Here is a 14848-nt window from a genome sequence, read left to right as displayed (position 1 = left end):
GGAGAGGTTCAGCACTGTTGAAGCTCAACCTAACCTAGCCTCCTCAAAAGCTAATAAAATCACTTGAGCCCGAATGTAACAGAGTCTGATTAAATTTTTCACTTTGATTTCAAGAAGCACTGAACAAAATTCAATGTTGAGTTTGTCCATCTCAGCAGGAATAGCAAGTGGAAAACTACATTTTGTGGTGAAGCTGACAATGAGAAAAAATTTACTCCAGGGCCAACAGTTCTGTGAGAAAGACTTCTTTTCACTGCCGTTATGAAAGAGACCCCGTTATCCCCACTCTCTGCCTACTGCCAGTCAATCCTCTATCCATGCCAGTATCCTGCCCCTAACATCATGGGCTCTTTCTTTATTTTACAGCCTCCTGTGCAGCACCTTGTCAAAGGCCTTCTGGAAATCCAAATAGGTCACATCTACTGTCTCTCCTTTGTCTAATCTGCTCATTACCTCCTCAAAGATTTCTAACAGATTTGTAAGGCATGGCCTCCCCCTGACGAATCCATGTTGACTCGGACCTATTTTACCATGCATGTCCAAGTACTCTGCAATCGCATCCTTAAAAATGGATTTTAAAATGACCTAAAATTTCACATCTTCTGCCTCCCTCACTTCTTAAACAGGATGTTACACTAGCTATTTTCCAGCAGTCTGGGATCCTTCTTGACTCTAGTAATTCCTGAAAGATCACTACCATTGCCTCTACAATCTCCTCAGCTACATCCTTCAGAACTCTGAGGTGTCCATCCAAGTCCAAGTGATGTATCCACATTCAGACCTTGCACTTCCCTAGCACTTTCGCTTTAGAGATGTCCATTACACTCACCTCTGTCCCTGATTCTCTTGAGCTTCTGGTAGATGCTGGTGTCTTCAAGTGTCAAGCAAAGTGTCTATTCAGTTCCTCTGGCATTTCTTTGATCCCCATTAATACTTCTCCAGCCTCTTTTTCCAACAGGTGTCAGTGGGGGAGCACTTTGGGGCCAGCGACCATAATTCTATTAGCTTTAAAACAGTGATGGAAAAGGATAGACTGGATCTAAAAGTTGGAAGTTCTAATTTGGAAGAAGGCTAATTTTGATGGTATTAGGCAAGAACTTTCAAAAGCTGATTGGGGGCAGATGTTCGCAGGTAAAGGGACGGCTGGAAAATGGGAAGCCTTCAAAAATGAGATAAGGAGAGTCCAGAGAAAGTATATTCCTGTCAGGGTGAAAGGAAAGGCTGGTAGGTATAGAGAATGCTGGATGACTAAAGAAATTGAGGGTTTGGTTAAGAAAAAGAACGTAGCATATGACAAGTATAGACAGCAAACATCGATTGAATCCTTAGAGTATAAAGGTAGCAGGTGTATACTTAAGAGGGAAATCAGGAGGGCAAAAAGGGGACATGAGATAGATTTGGCCAATTAGAGTTAAGGAGAATCCAAAGGGTTTTTACAAACATATTAAGGACAAAAGGGAGAGAATAGGGCCCCTCAAAGATCAGCAAGGCAATCCATGTGTAGAGCAGCAGGAGATGGGCGAGATACTAACTGAGTATTTTGCATCAGTGTTTACTGAGGAGAAGGACAATGAAGATATAGAATGTGAAAATAGATGGTGACATCTTGAAAAATACCCATATTACAGAGGAGGAAGTGTTGGATGTCTTGAAATGCATAAAAGTGGATAAATCCCCAGGACCTGATCAGGTGTACCCTAGAATTCTGTGGGAAGCTAGGGAAGTGATTGCTGGGCCTCTTGCTGAGATATTTGTATCATCGATAGTCACAGGTGAGGTGCCGGAAGACGGGAGGTTGGCTAACGTGGTGCCACTATTTAAGCGGTGGTAAGGAAAAGCCAGGGAACTATAGGCCGGTGAGCCTGACATCAGTGGTGGGCAAGTTGTTGGGAGGAATCCTGAGGGACAGGATTTACATGTATGTGGAAAGGCAAGGACTGATTAGGGATAGTCAACAAGGCTTTGTTCGTGGGAAATTGTGTCTCGCAGACTTGATTGAGAGTTCTTTGAAGAAGTAATAAAGAGGATTGATGAGGGCAGACCATGGACCTAGTCTACATGGACTTTAGTAAGGTGTTCAACAAGGTTCACCATCGAAGACTGGTTAGCAATGTTATATCTTATGGAATACAGGGAGAACTAGCCATTTGGACACAGAACTGGCTCAAATGTAGAAAACAGAGGGTGGTGGTGGAGGATTGTTTTTCAGACTGGAGGCCTGTGACCAGTGGAGTGACAAAAGGATCGGTGCTCTACTTTCATCACTTATATTAATGATTTGGATGTGAACATAGGAGGTATAGTTAGTAAGTTTGCAGATGACACCAAAATTGGAGGTGTAGTGGACAGTGAAGAAGGTTACCTCAGAGTACAATGGGATCTTGATCAGATGGACCAATGGGCTGAGGAATGGCAGATAGAGCTCAACTTAGAAAAATGTGAGGTGCTACATTTTGGAAAAGCAAATCAGAGCAGGACTTAAACACTTAATGGTAAGGTCCTGGGGAGTGCTTCTGAACAAAGAGACCTTGGAGTGCAGGTTCATAGCTCCTTGAAAGTAGAGTCTCAGATAGATAGGATAGCAGAAAACACATTTGGTATACTTTCCTTTATTGGTCAGAGTACTGAGTGCAGGAGTTGAGAGGTCATGTTGCAGCTGTACAGGACATTGGTTAGGCCACTGTTGGAATATTGCGTGCAATTCTGGTCTCCTTCCTATTGGAAAAATGTTGTGAAATTTGAAAGGGTTCAGAAAAGATTTACAAGGATGTTTCCAGGGTTGAGGATTTGAGCTATAGGGAGAGGCTGAACAGGCTGGGGCTGTTTTCTCTGGCGCATTAGAGGCTGAGGGGTGACCTTATAGAGATTTATAAAATCATGAAGGGCGTGGTTAGGATAAATAGACAAGGTTTTTTCCCAGGGGTTGGGGAGTCCAGAACTAGAGGGCATAAGTTTAGGGTGAGAGGGGAAAGATATAAAAGATACCTGAGGGGCAACGTTTTCACACAGAAGGCGGTGCGTGTATGGAATGAGCTGCCAGAGGAAGTGGTGGAGGCTGGTACAAAGACAACATTTAAAAGGCATCTGGAGAGTTATATGAATAGGAAGGGTTTTGAGGATATAGGCCAAGTGCTGGCAAATGGGACTGAATTAGGTTAGGAGATCTGGTCAGCATGGACGAGTTGGACCGATGAGTCTGTACATTCTATGACCCTGTAACAGTCCAATGTCAACCCTTGTCTCTCTCTTAACTTTTAGATATCTGAAGAAAAAATTGCAATTTTCTTTTATATTATTACCTAACTCAATGTCTTATTTCATCTTCCCTCCCCTTTTTTTAAAGTTATCCTCGGCTGGTTTTTAAAGGTTCCCAATTCACTGGCTTTAAACTAAGCTTCACCACATTACATGCTTTTTCTTTCATCCTGTCCTCTGACTTCCCTTATCAGCTATGGTTGCCTTGTTGTCCCCTTAGTATGTATCTTCTTCATTGGGATGAATTCCTCCTGTGCCTCCTGAACTGACTGCAGAAACTCCAGCCATTGTTGCTGCACCATCTTCCCCTGCTGGGCTCTCCTTCCAATCAATCCTGGCCAGCTCCTCCCTCGCGTTTTTGTCGTTACCTTTACTCAACTGTAATACTATTTGTTGTTGGTATTTTCTCATAGAAGAACTTTTGAAAAAAATTGATTTCTAAATGACTAATTAAATACAAATCCATGTGGGACACCATTGTCACATGCTGATTGTGTCATACAGTCACACAGCACAGATACAGACCCGTCGACCCAACTCATCCATGTTGACCCGTTTTCCTAAACTGAGCTAGTCCCATTTGGTTCATATCCCTCTAAACCTCCCTATCCATGTACCTGTCCAAATGTCTATGCAATGGAATTGTACTCATCTCTGTCATTTCCTCTGGCAGCTTGTTCCGTACATGCACCACCCTCTGCGAAAAAGTGATCCCTCAGGTTCCTTTTAAAGTTTTCCCTTCTCACCTTAAACCTACGCCGTCTAGTTTTGGACTCCACCACCCTGTTGAAAAGACTTTGGCTGTTCACCTTATCTATGTCCCTCGTGATTTTATAAACCTCTATATTTTATAAATCCCTCAGCATCCGCCACTCTAGAAAAAAATAGTCCCGGCCTATCCAATCTCTCCTTATAACTCAAATCCCCCAGTCTTGGTAACATCCTTGTAAATATTTTTTGTTCCGTTTCCAGTTTAATAACACCCTTCCTATAGGAGGGCGACCAGAATTGTGTGCAGTGCTCTAAATGTGGCTTTACCAATGTCTTGTACAGCCGTAACAATGACACCCTAACTCCTGTAAGTCAATGCTCTGACTTATGAAGGCAGGCATACCAAATAACTTCTTCATCACCCTGTCTACCTGTGAACCACGCATCTGCACCCTAGGTTTCTCTGTTCGACACCACTCACCAAGGTCCTCCCACTAACCATGAAAGTCCTGCCCTGGTCTATTTTACAAAACTTCAACACATTACATTGAGTTACATTAAACTCCACTGGCCATTTCTTGGTCCACTGGCTGAGTAGATCAAGATCTTCAGCTGTTCATTATCTATACTCTCAGGCTCCCGTTGTTCACCCATTCTCCCAACCCTTTAAAAAGTTGCCCTTCTCTAAGCATCAACTTTAGTTAACAATTGGAGGGAAATTATTTAAAAACTATAGAATTGATAGAAATTCCCCAACCAACACTTTAGTCACCTCTTCAAGGGAAAACAATCTCGTACATCGACATGTCCTGTCTTTTAAACATTTATGCAGGATCGTTGCAGCAAATAGTGAGAAAAATAGTAATGGATTTCAGGAAGACATTGCCATAGGGAATAACAGGGAAGGTGATATTCAATACAGAAAGGTCTTGCATCAAATGCCTGGGAAGAGGTTATACTTACAAAATAGCACAAGTTTAATGGGGTAAAAGAGGAGATTTGGGTGTGGCCAAACCAATCTATTAAGATGATAAAACCCTACTAAAATATATAGAAACTGGGTTCACAAGTAGAGGCCAAGTATAAAAGCCAGTGAGTCTTAAAAAAACACTGGCCTTCCCCAGTTGAACTCTCCCCTTGTGGAAGAACACGAACGTTTAAAGACAGTACAGGAAAGCTTCACCAGATTTATTCTGGAGGTGAGGGTTATAGTTTTACTGATAGACAGCAAAAGCAAAAGAATCAGATGAAACACGAGGAAAGCAATTTTTACACAGTTTCAAGTTAGGGATTATTAATGCTTTACCTGATACATGCCAAATCTGACTTTGTTCACAGCCTTTAAAAAGGACTAGATAAATATTTTAAGTTGAAGAAGAATTCCAGGACAATAGGCTTGGGCCAACTGTGCTGTTCTGCAAATGAGCTGATATAGACTTGATGGGCCAAGTGACCTTCCTCTTTGCTCTGCTATTTTGTGTTCATACTTCTTTTTGCAAAGTTTCTAGATAGGATTTGAAGGCCAAGAGAAAACAGGGAGGTGACTGTCTCAAAGCAAAGAGGCTGCAGGAATCTGAATATATGATATAAGCTGTGAACCTACATATGTTTTACGAAACCCACTTCATGCAGAATTTTATTAGTGCAACTTGCACTTCTGTTTGACAGAAATAGGTTTATGGAAATACTTTTGAAATAAAACTCACGTTAAATTCAGTGCCTATAAGTAATCAGTTGGAGGACTAATAATAACCATGATAATAGCAATATCGGAGTACCTTAGCTATGATCACCAAGGTATGTAAATATTACAGTGTCCAGACAATAAATATATGTCAAAAAGCCAACTTCATTCTGAGGTGGTTGCTTTTCTCTTACTAACTACTGATGCAAAGTTGATCATGTTCACAAATGTTCTACCTTTTAGTTATGGGGACTGTTATGGACTAGGCCAGACTCCTCAAAACATTTTTAAACAGGTAGCCCAGATTGTAACTTTGCTATTTGTCTATTTTGGTGTATAGTGGATATTCCCCAAGTAAAGTAGCTGGGTCAGATGCCAGGTTTTAAACAGACAAAATGTATTTACAAAATTACGGAATGAAACACAAATTACAGAAACAGAATACCGGATAACTTATCTTTTCCAAACCTGACTTAATGATGCTGCTCCGAAAATACTTTCAACAGTCCCAAAACACACATCCCCTAGCACAAACTGTACAAAATGACACAGGCAACTTACAGTTTGAAATCAGAAGGCAGGCAGACAGAGAGAAGGCTATCAGCTTCCCCCGTGAGTCTGAGGTAACTCACTCCTGAACCAAATTGAAATACACTGGTAGAGAGATGGCCGCACCCTCTTACTCAACTCCCAAACTGAACTGAACTGCAGAGCTACAGAGCTGAACATGCCCCCTTGACTATGCCAGTTTTTCAAAAGACCTTTCAAGCTTTTGGTCTGAAGCACTCTCTGTTAGGGTAAACTACAAGGCCCTAATTAACCATTCCAACTTCAGACAAGATGAAGCCTGGCCAATTACTGCCTCCCTGAAGAAAAACTCAAGGGAAAAGTACCCTCATAAAAGTAACCTCATACTAGACCAGCATTGAGACAGGATTTAGGAAATCTTAACAATGAATCATACCTCAAGACTGAATTTTCACACAGTGATAGTTATGAGAATTCAATTATTGTAACAAAACACATTTTGAATGGTTGATTATATTTTATATAATGCAAAGCATAATTGCAGGAGAATTAGCAAGGTTTTGGCATGATGACATTTAGAAAATTCAATATATTTAGCATGGGGGGGTGGGGTGGGCAGTGTTAGGGCTTCTGAGCCTGATGCTCCAGGCCAGCTGCATCCCACTCTCTCTTTGTCTCGACTTCTGTCTTTTTCTTCCCTTTTCCTTCATTTTCTGACTTTCATTGTCCTGGGAACCCAGAGCATTGTCAGAAAGTCATCAGCAGTGGTTTTGGACCTTGGTGCCCTGGCAGGGCTGCTGGAGGCCCACAGCACGGACAGATGGGTTGGTGGTTGCTACAGTGGTCGAAGCTCAGTGGGTCGTTGGAATTTGGTGTAGAGTAATGCGAGGCATGGTGAGGACTGGTGTAGGACACAGTGAGGACTGGCGCGGGACATGGTAAGGGCTGGTGTGACACACGGTGAGGACTGATGGGAGACACAGTGAGGACTGGTGTGAGACACGGTGAGGACTGGTGTGAGACACGGTGAGGACTGGTGTGGGACACAGTGAGAACTGGTGCGAGACACAGTGATGACTGGTCGGAGATACGGTGACGACTGGTGTGAGACACGGTGAGGACTGGTGCGAGGCACGGTGAGGACTGGTGTGAGACACGGTGAGGACTGGCACGAGGTATGGTGAGGACTGGTGTGAGGCACGGTGAGGACTGGTCCGAGACATGGTGAAGACTGGAGTAGGACACAGTGAGGACTGGCGCGGGACATGGTAAGGACTGGTGTGACACACGGTGAGGACTGATGGGAGACACGGTGAGGACTGGTGTGAGACACGGTGAGGACTGGTGTGAGACACGGTGAGGACTGGTGTGGGACACGGTGAGAACTGGTGCGAGACACAGTGATGACTGGTCGGAGATACGGTGACGACTGGTCGGAGACACGGTGAGGACTGGTGCGAGGCACGGTGAGGACTGGTCCAAGGCACGGTGAGGACTGGTGTGAGACACGGTGAGGACTGGCACGAGGTATGGTGAGGACTGGTGTGAGGCACGGTGAGGACTGGTCCGAGACATGGTGAGGACTGGAGTGAGACAGGGTGTGGACTGGTGCGAGGCATCGTGAGGACTGGTGTGAAGCAGATTGAGGACTGGAGTGAGGCATGGTGTGCTCTGGTGTGAGACACGGTAAGGACTGGTGCAAGACACTGTGAGGACAGGTGCGAGGCACGGTCAGGACTGGTGTGAGACAAGGTGAGGACTGGTGTGAGACACGGTGAGGCACAGTGTGGACTCGTGTGAGGCACAGGGTGGACTGGTGTGAGGACTGGTGTGAGAGATGGTGAGGACTGGTGTGAGGCACGGTGTGGACTGGTGTGAGGACTGGTGTGAGAGATGGTGAGGACTGGTGTGAGACACGGTGTGGACTGGTGTGAGGCACGGTGCGGATTGGTGTGAGACATGATGAGGACTGGTGTGAGGCATGGTGAAGAACTGGTGTGAGACACAATGAGGACTGGTGTGAGATATGGTAAGGACTGGTGTGAGACACGGTGAGGATTGGTGTGAGACACAGTGTGAGACACGGTGAGGACTGGTGTGAGACTGGTGTGAGACACGGTGAGGACTGGCGTGAGACATGGTGTGGACTGGTGTGAGGCACTGTGTGGACACGTGTAAGGTACAGGGTGGACTGGTGTGAGACACGGTAAGGACTGGTGTGAGACACGGTGAGGACTGGTGTGAGACACGGTGAGGACTGGTGTGAGACATGGTGAGGACTGGTGTGAGCACTGGTGTGAGACACAGTGTGAGACACGGTGAGGACTGGTGTGAGACACGGTGAGGACTGGTGTGAGGCACGGTGAGGACTGGTGTGAGAGATGGTGAGGACTGGTGTGAGACACGGTGTGGACTGGTGTGAGGCATGGTGCGGACTGGTGTGAGACATGATGAGGACTGGTGTGAGATATGGTAAGGACTGGTGTGAGACACGATGAGGACTGGTGTGAGACACAGTGTGAGACACGGTGAGGACTGGTGTGAGACTGGTGTGAGACACGGTGAGGACTGGTGCGAAACACGGTGAGGACTGGTGTGAGCACTGGTGTGAGACATAGTGTGAGACATGGTGAGGACTGGTGTGAGACTGGTGTGAGACACGCTGAGGACTGGTGTAAGGCACGGTGAGGACTGGTGAGAGGACTGGTGTGAGACACGGTGAGGTGTGGCGTGAGACATGGTGTGGACTGGTGTGAGGCACGGTGAGGACTGGTGTGATACAAGGTGAGGACTGGTGTGAGGACTGGTGTGAGACATGGTGAGGACTGGTGTGAGACATGGTGAGGGCTGGTGTGAGCACTGGTGTGAGACACAGTGTGAGACACGGTGAGGACCGGTGTGAGGCACAGTGTGGATTCGTGTGAGGCACGGTGAGGACTGGCACGAGGTATGGTGAGGACTGGTGTGAGGCATAGCGTGGACTGGTGTGAAACACGGTGAGGACTGGTGTGAGGACTGATGTGAGGCACGGCGAGGACTGGTGTGACACACAGCGAGGACTGGTGTGAGACACGGTGAGGACTGGTGTGAGACACGGTGAGGACTGGTGTGAGGCATGGTGAGGACTGGTGTGAGGCACGGTGAGTACTGGTGTGAGGCACGGGGAGTACTGGCGTGAGGCACGGTGGGGTCTGCCGCGAGTCATGGTCAGGACTGGTGTGAGGCATGGTGAGGACGGGGTGGTGAGGCACGGTGTGGAATGGAGGTGAGGAACGGTTGGTCTGGAGGTGAGGTACGGTGTAGAATGGAGGTGAGGCACGGTGTGGAATGGAGGTGAGGCCTGTTGTAGAATGAAGGTGAGGCCTGGTGTGGAATGGAGGTGGGTTTGGTGTGTGGAGGTGAGGCATAGTGCGGAATGGAGGAGAAGAACGGTGTGGTGCGAAGGTGAGGCACGGAGTTGAATGGAGGTGAGGCACAGTGTGGTCTGGAGGTGAGGCATGGTGTGGAATGGAGGTGTGGCCCGGTATGGAATGGAGGTGAGGCACGGTGTGGAATGGAAGTGAGGCCTGGTGTGGAATGGAGGTGAGGCACGGTGTCGAATGGAGGTGAGGCACGGTATGGAATGGAGGTGAGGCCTGGTGTGGAATGGAGGTGAGGCACGGTGTCGAATGGAGGTGAGGCACGGTATGGAATGGAGGTGAGGCCCAGTGTGTAATGGAAGTGAGGCCCGGTATGGAATGGAGGTGAGGCACGGTGTCGAATGGAGGTGAGGCACGGTGTGGAATGGAAGTGAGGCCTGGTGTGGAATGGAGGTGAGGCACGGTGTCGAATGGAGGTGAGGCACGGTATGGAATGGAGGTGAGGCACGGTGTGGAATGGAAGTGAGGCCCGGTATGGAATGGAGGTGAGGCCCGGTGTGTAATGCAAGTGAGGCCCGGTATGGAATGGAGGTGAGGCACGGTGTCGAATGGAGGTGAGGCACGGTGTCGAATGGAGGTGAGGCACGGTGTGGAATGGAGGTGAGGCACGGTGTGGAATGGAGGTGAGGCACGGTGTGGACTGGAGGCGAGGCACGGTGTGGAATGGAGGCGAGGCACGGTGTGGAATGGAAGTGAGGCACAGTGTGGTCTGGAAGTGAGGTATGGTGTGGAAAGGAGGGGAGGCACGGTGTGGTATGGAGGCAAGGCACAGTGTGGAATGGAGGTGAGGTACAGTGTGGTATGGAGGCGAGGCACAGTGTGGAATGGAGGTGAGGCATGGTGTGCTCTGGAGGTGAGGTACAGTGTGTAATGGAGGTGAGGTACAGTATGGAATGGAGGTCGGCACATGTGGAATGGAGGTGAGGAACAGTGTGGTTTGGAGTTGAGGCACGGTGTGGAATGGAGGTGAGGCAAAGTTTGGAATGGAGGTGAGGCATGGTGTGGAATGGAAGTGAGGCCCGTGTGGAATGGAGGTGAGGGATGGTGTTGAATGGAGGTGAGGCACATGTGGAATGGAGGTGAGGAACAGTGTGGTCTGGAGGTGAGGAACGGTGTGGAATGGAGGTGAGGCACGGTGTGGAATGGTGGTGAGGCTCGGTATGGTATGGAGGTGAGGTACGGTGTGGAATGGAGGTGAGGGACGGTGTGGAATGGAGGCGAAGCATGGTGTGGAATGGAAGTGAGGTACGGTGCAGTCTGGAGATGAGGGACGGTATGGAATGGTGGTGAGGCCCGGTGTGGAATGGAGGTGAGGGACGGTGTCGTCTGGAGGTGACGGACGGTGCAGTCTGGAGGTGTGGAATGGTGTGGTCTGGAAGTGAGGAATGGTTTGGAATGGAGATGAGGCATGGTGCAGAATGGAGGTGAGGAACGGTGTGGAATGGAGGCGAGGCACGGTGTGGAATGGAGGTGAGGGACAGTGTGGAATGGAGGTGAGGCCCGGTGTAGAATGGAGGTGAGGTATGGTGTGGAATGGAGGTGAGGGACGGTGTGGAATGGAGGTGAGGCACGGTGTGGAATGGAGGTGAGGCACGGTGTGGTCTGGAGGTGAGGCCCGGTGTGGAATGGAGGTGAGGCCCGGTGTGGAATGGAGGTGAGGCGCAGTGTGGAATGGAGGTGAGGCCTGGTGTGGAATGGAGGTGAGGCGCAGTGTGGAATGGAGGTGAGGCCCGGTGTGGAATGGAGGTGAGGCCCGGTGTGGTCTGGAGGTGAGGCCCGGTGTAGAATGGAGGTGAGGCCCGGTGTGGAATGGAGGTGAGGCCCGGTGTGGAATGGAGGTGAGGCCCGGTGTAGAATGGAAGTGAGGCCCGGTGCAGAATGGAGGTGAGGCCTGGTGTGGAATGGAGATGAGGCCCGATGTAGAATGGAGGTGAGGCCTGGTGTAGAATGGAGGTGAGGCACGGTGTCGAATGGAGGTGAGGCACGGTATGGAATGGAGCTGAGGCCCAGTGTGTAATGGAAGTGAGGCCCGGTATGGAATGGAGGTGAGGCACGGTGTCGAATGGAGGTGAGGCACGGTGTGGAATGGAAGTGAGGCCTGGTGTGGAATGGAGGTGAGGCACGGTGTCGAATGGAGGTGAGGCACGGTATGGAATGGAGGTGAGGCACGGTGTGGAATGGAAGTGAGGCCCAGTATGGAATGGAGGTGAGGCCCGGTGTGTAATGCAAGTGAGGCCCGGTATGGAATGGAGGTGAGGCACGGTGTCGAATGGAGGTGAGGCACGGTGTGGAATGGAGGTGAGGCACGGTGTGGACTGGAGGCGAGGCACGGTGTGGAATGGAGGCAAGGCACGGTGTGGAATGGAAGTGAGGCACAGTGTGGTCTGGAAGTGAGGTATGGTGTGGAAAGGAGGGGAGGCACGGTGTGGTATGGAGGCAAGGCACAGTGTGGAATGGAGGTGAGGTACAGTGTGGTATGGAGGCGAGGCACAGTGTGGAATGGAGGTGAGGCATGGTGTGCTCTGGAGGTGAGGTACAGTGTGTAATGGAGGTGAGGTACAGTATGGAATGGAGGTCGGCACATGTGGAATGGAGGTGAGGAACAGTGTGGTTTGGAGTTGAGGCACGGTGTGGAATGGAGGTGAGGCAAAGTTTGGAATGGAGGTGAGGCATGGTTTGGAATGGAGGTGAGGCATGGTGTGGAATGGAAGTGAGGCCCGTGTGGAATGGAGGTGAGGGATGGTGTTGAATGGAGGTGAGGCACATGTGGAATGGAGGTGAGGAACGGTGTGGTCTGGAGGTGAGGAACGGTGTGGAATGGAGGTGAGGCACGGTGTGGAATGGTGGTGAGGCTCGGTATGGTATGGAGGTGAGGTACGGTGTGGAATGGAGGTGAGGGATGGTGCGGAATGGAGGCGAAGCATGGTGTGGAATGGAAGTGAGGTACGGTGCAGTCTGGAGATGAGGGACGGTATGGAATGGTGGTGAGGCCCGGTGTGGAATGGAGGTGAGGGACGGTGTCGTCTGGAGGTGACGGACGGTGCAGTCTGGAGGTGTGGAATGGTGTGGTCTGGAAGTGAGGAATGGTTTGGAATGGAGATGAGGCATGGTGCAGAATGGAGGTGAGGAACGGTGTGGAATGGAGGCGAGGCACGGTGTGGAATGGAGGTGAGGCCCGGTGTGGAATGTAGGTGGGGGTCGGTATGGAATGGTGGTGAGGTACGGTGCGGAATGGAGGTGAGGCATGGTGTAGAATGGAGGTGAGGTATGGTGTGGAATGGAGGTGAGGCGCAGTGTGGAATGGAGGTGAGGCCTGGTGTGGAATGGAGGTGAGGGACAGTGTGGAATGGAGGTGAGGCCCGGTGTAGAATGGAGGTGAGGTATGGTGTGGAATGGAGGTGAGGGACAGTGTGGAATGGAGGTGAGGCACGGTGTGGAATGGGGGTGAGGCACGGTGTGGTCTGGAGGTGAGGCCCGGTGTGGAATGGAGGTGAGGCCCGGTGTGGAATGGAGGTGAGGCGCAGTGTGGAATGGAGGTGAGGCCTGGTGTGGAATGGAGGTGAGGCGCAGTGTGGAATGGAGGTGAGGCCCGGTGTGGAATGGAGGTGAGGCCCGGTGTGGTCTGGAGGTGAGGCCCGGTGTAGAATGGAGGTGAGGCCCGGTGTGGAATGGAGGTGAGGCCCGGTGTGGAATGGAGGTGAGGCCCGGTGTAGAATGGAAGTGAGGCCCGGTGCAGAATGGAGGTGAGGCCCGATGTGGAATGGAAGTGAGGCCCGATGTGGAATGGAGGTGAGGCCCGGTGTGGAATGGAGGTGAGGCCCGGTGTGGAATGGAGGTGAGGCCCGGTGTAGAATGGAGGTAAAAACAATGACTGCAGATGCTGGAAACCAGATTCTGGATCAGTGGTGCTGGAAGAGCACAGCGGTTCAGGCAGCATCCAACGAGCAGCGAAATCGACATTTCGGGCAAAAGCCCTTCATCAGGAAAGGCTTTTGCCTGAAACGTCGATTTCGCTGCTCGTTGGATGCTGCCTGAACCACGGTGTGAAATGGAGATGAGGCACGGTGTGGAATGGAGGTGAGGCCCGGTGTGGAATGGATGTGTGGTACGGTGTGGAATGGAGGTGAGGTACGGTGTGGAATGGAGGCGAGACACGGTGTGGAATGGAGGTGAGGTACGGTGTGGAATGGAGGTGAGGCATGGTGTGGAATGGAGGTGAAGTACGGTGTGGAATGGAGGTGAGGTACGGTGTGGAATGGAGGCGAGACACGGTGTGGAATGGAGGTGAGGCCCGGTGTGGAATGGAGGTGAGGTACGGTGTGGAATGGAGGTGAGGCCCGGTGTGGAATGGAGGTGTGGTACGGTGTGGAATGGAGGTGAGGCACGGTGTGGAATGGAGGCGAGGCATGGTGTGGAATGGAGGTGAGGCATGGTGTGGAATGGAAGTGAGGCCCGTGTGGAATGGAGGTGAGGCATGGTGTGGAATGGAGGTGAGGCACGATGTGGAATGGAGGTGAGGTACGGTGTGGAATGGAGGTGAGGTACGGTGTGGAATGGAGGTGAGGCCTGGTGTAGAATGGAGGTGAGGCCCGGTGTAGAATGGAGATGAGGTACGGTATGGAATGGAGGTGAGGCCCGGTGTGGAATGGAGGTGAGGCCCGGTGTGGAATGGTGGTGAGGCCCGGTGTGGAATGGAGGTGAGGCACGGTGTGGAATGGAGGGGAGATTCGTGCAGTCTACTTGAAGGACTGTGATGCTGACCTTTTTATTTCTTTATTTTTCTAATTTATTCCTCAGGTCCTGTACCTCGATTCCTTTGTACCTAAATGGCGTTGTACGTAGCGAGTTTGTAAACTTTTCAAAGCAATCATATGATTGCATGTGACAAGGAACCTAATTCTAATATTGGACGAAACAGAATAAAGTGTCAAAAGAAATTGTAAGTTGTACTACCAGCAGACAATGGTCAAGCAATTGAGATTCTCTCAGCATTTCAATGAAACTACAAATAAACTGAGGTGACTCATCTTTTATTTCAGTTTGACAGTAATTGACTCGAGCTATGGCTGATTTAACATCTCTAAAACAAAACCAGCAAGAAGACACACACATTTAAGGAACAGCTGACACTGGAGCTGCTCAGACCAAATGTATTTAACAGTTCAGACAAACCCCAGTGACCTAATCACTGTAAATTCCATGAATCTGTACATATAATTTCTCAGAACATCTGAAATTTCAACCATAAACT

At 49.7% G+C, this 14848-nt stretch overlaps 1 protein-coding gene across 1 annotated transcript in view; it reads right to left on the bottom strand.

Moving 5' to 3' along the window:
- plxdc2b (plexin domain containing 2b) overlaps positions 1–14848 on the bottom strand; it is a 430770-nt gene that overhangs the window by 130480 nt on the left and 285442 nt on the right. The window lies entirely within an intron of this gene.

Source organism: Hemiscyllium ocellatum, chromosome 5, assembly GCF_020745735.1.
Source record: "Hemiscyllium ocellatum isolate sHemOce1 chromosome 5, sHemOce1.pat.X.cur, whole genome shotgun sequence".
In the NCBI taxonomy this organism is placed as follows: Eukaryota; Metazoa; Chordata; class Chondrichthyes; order Orectolobiformes; family Hemiscylliidae; genus Hemiscyllium; species Hemiscyllium ocellatum.
Note: the sequence above shows the minus strand (reverse complement) of the source record. Positions and strands in the feature narration are given on the sequence as shown.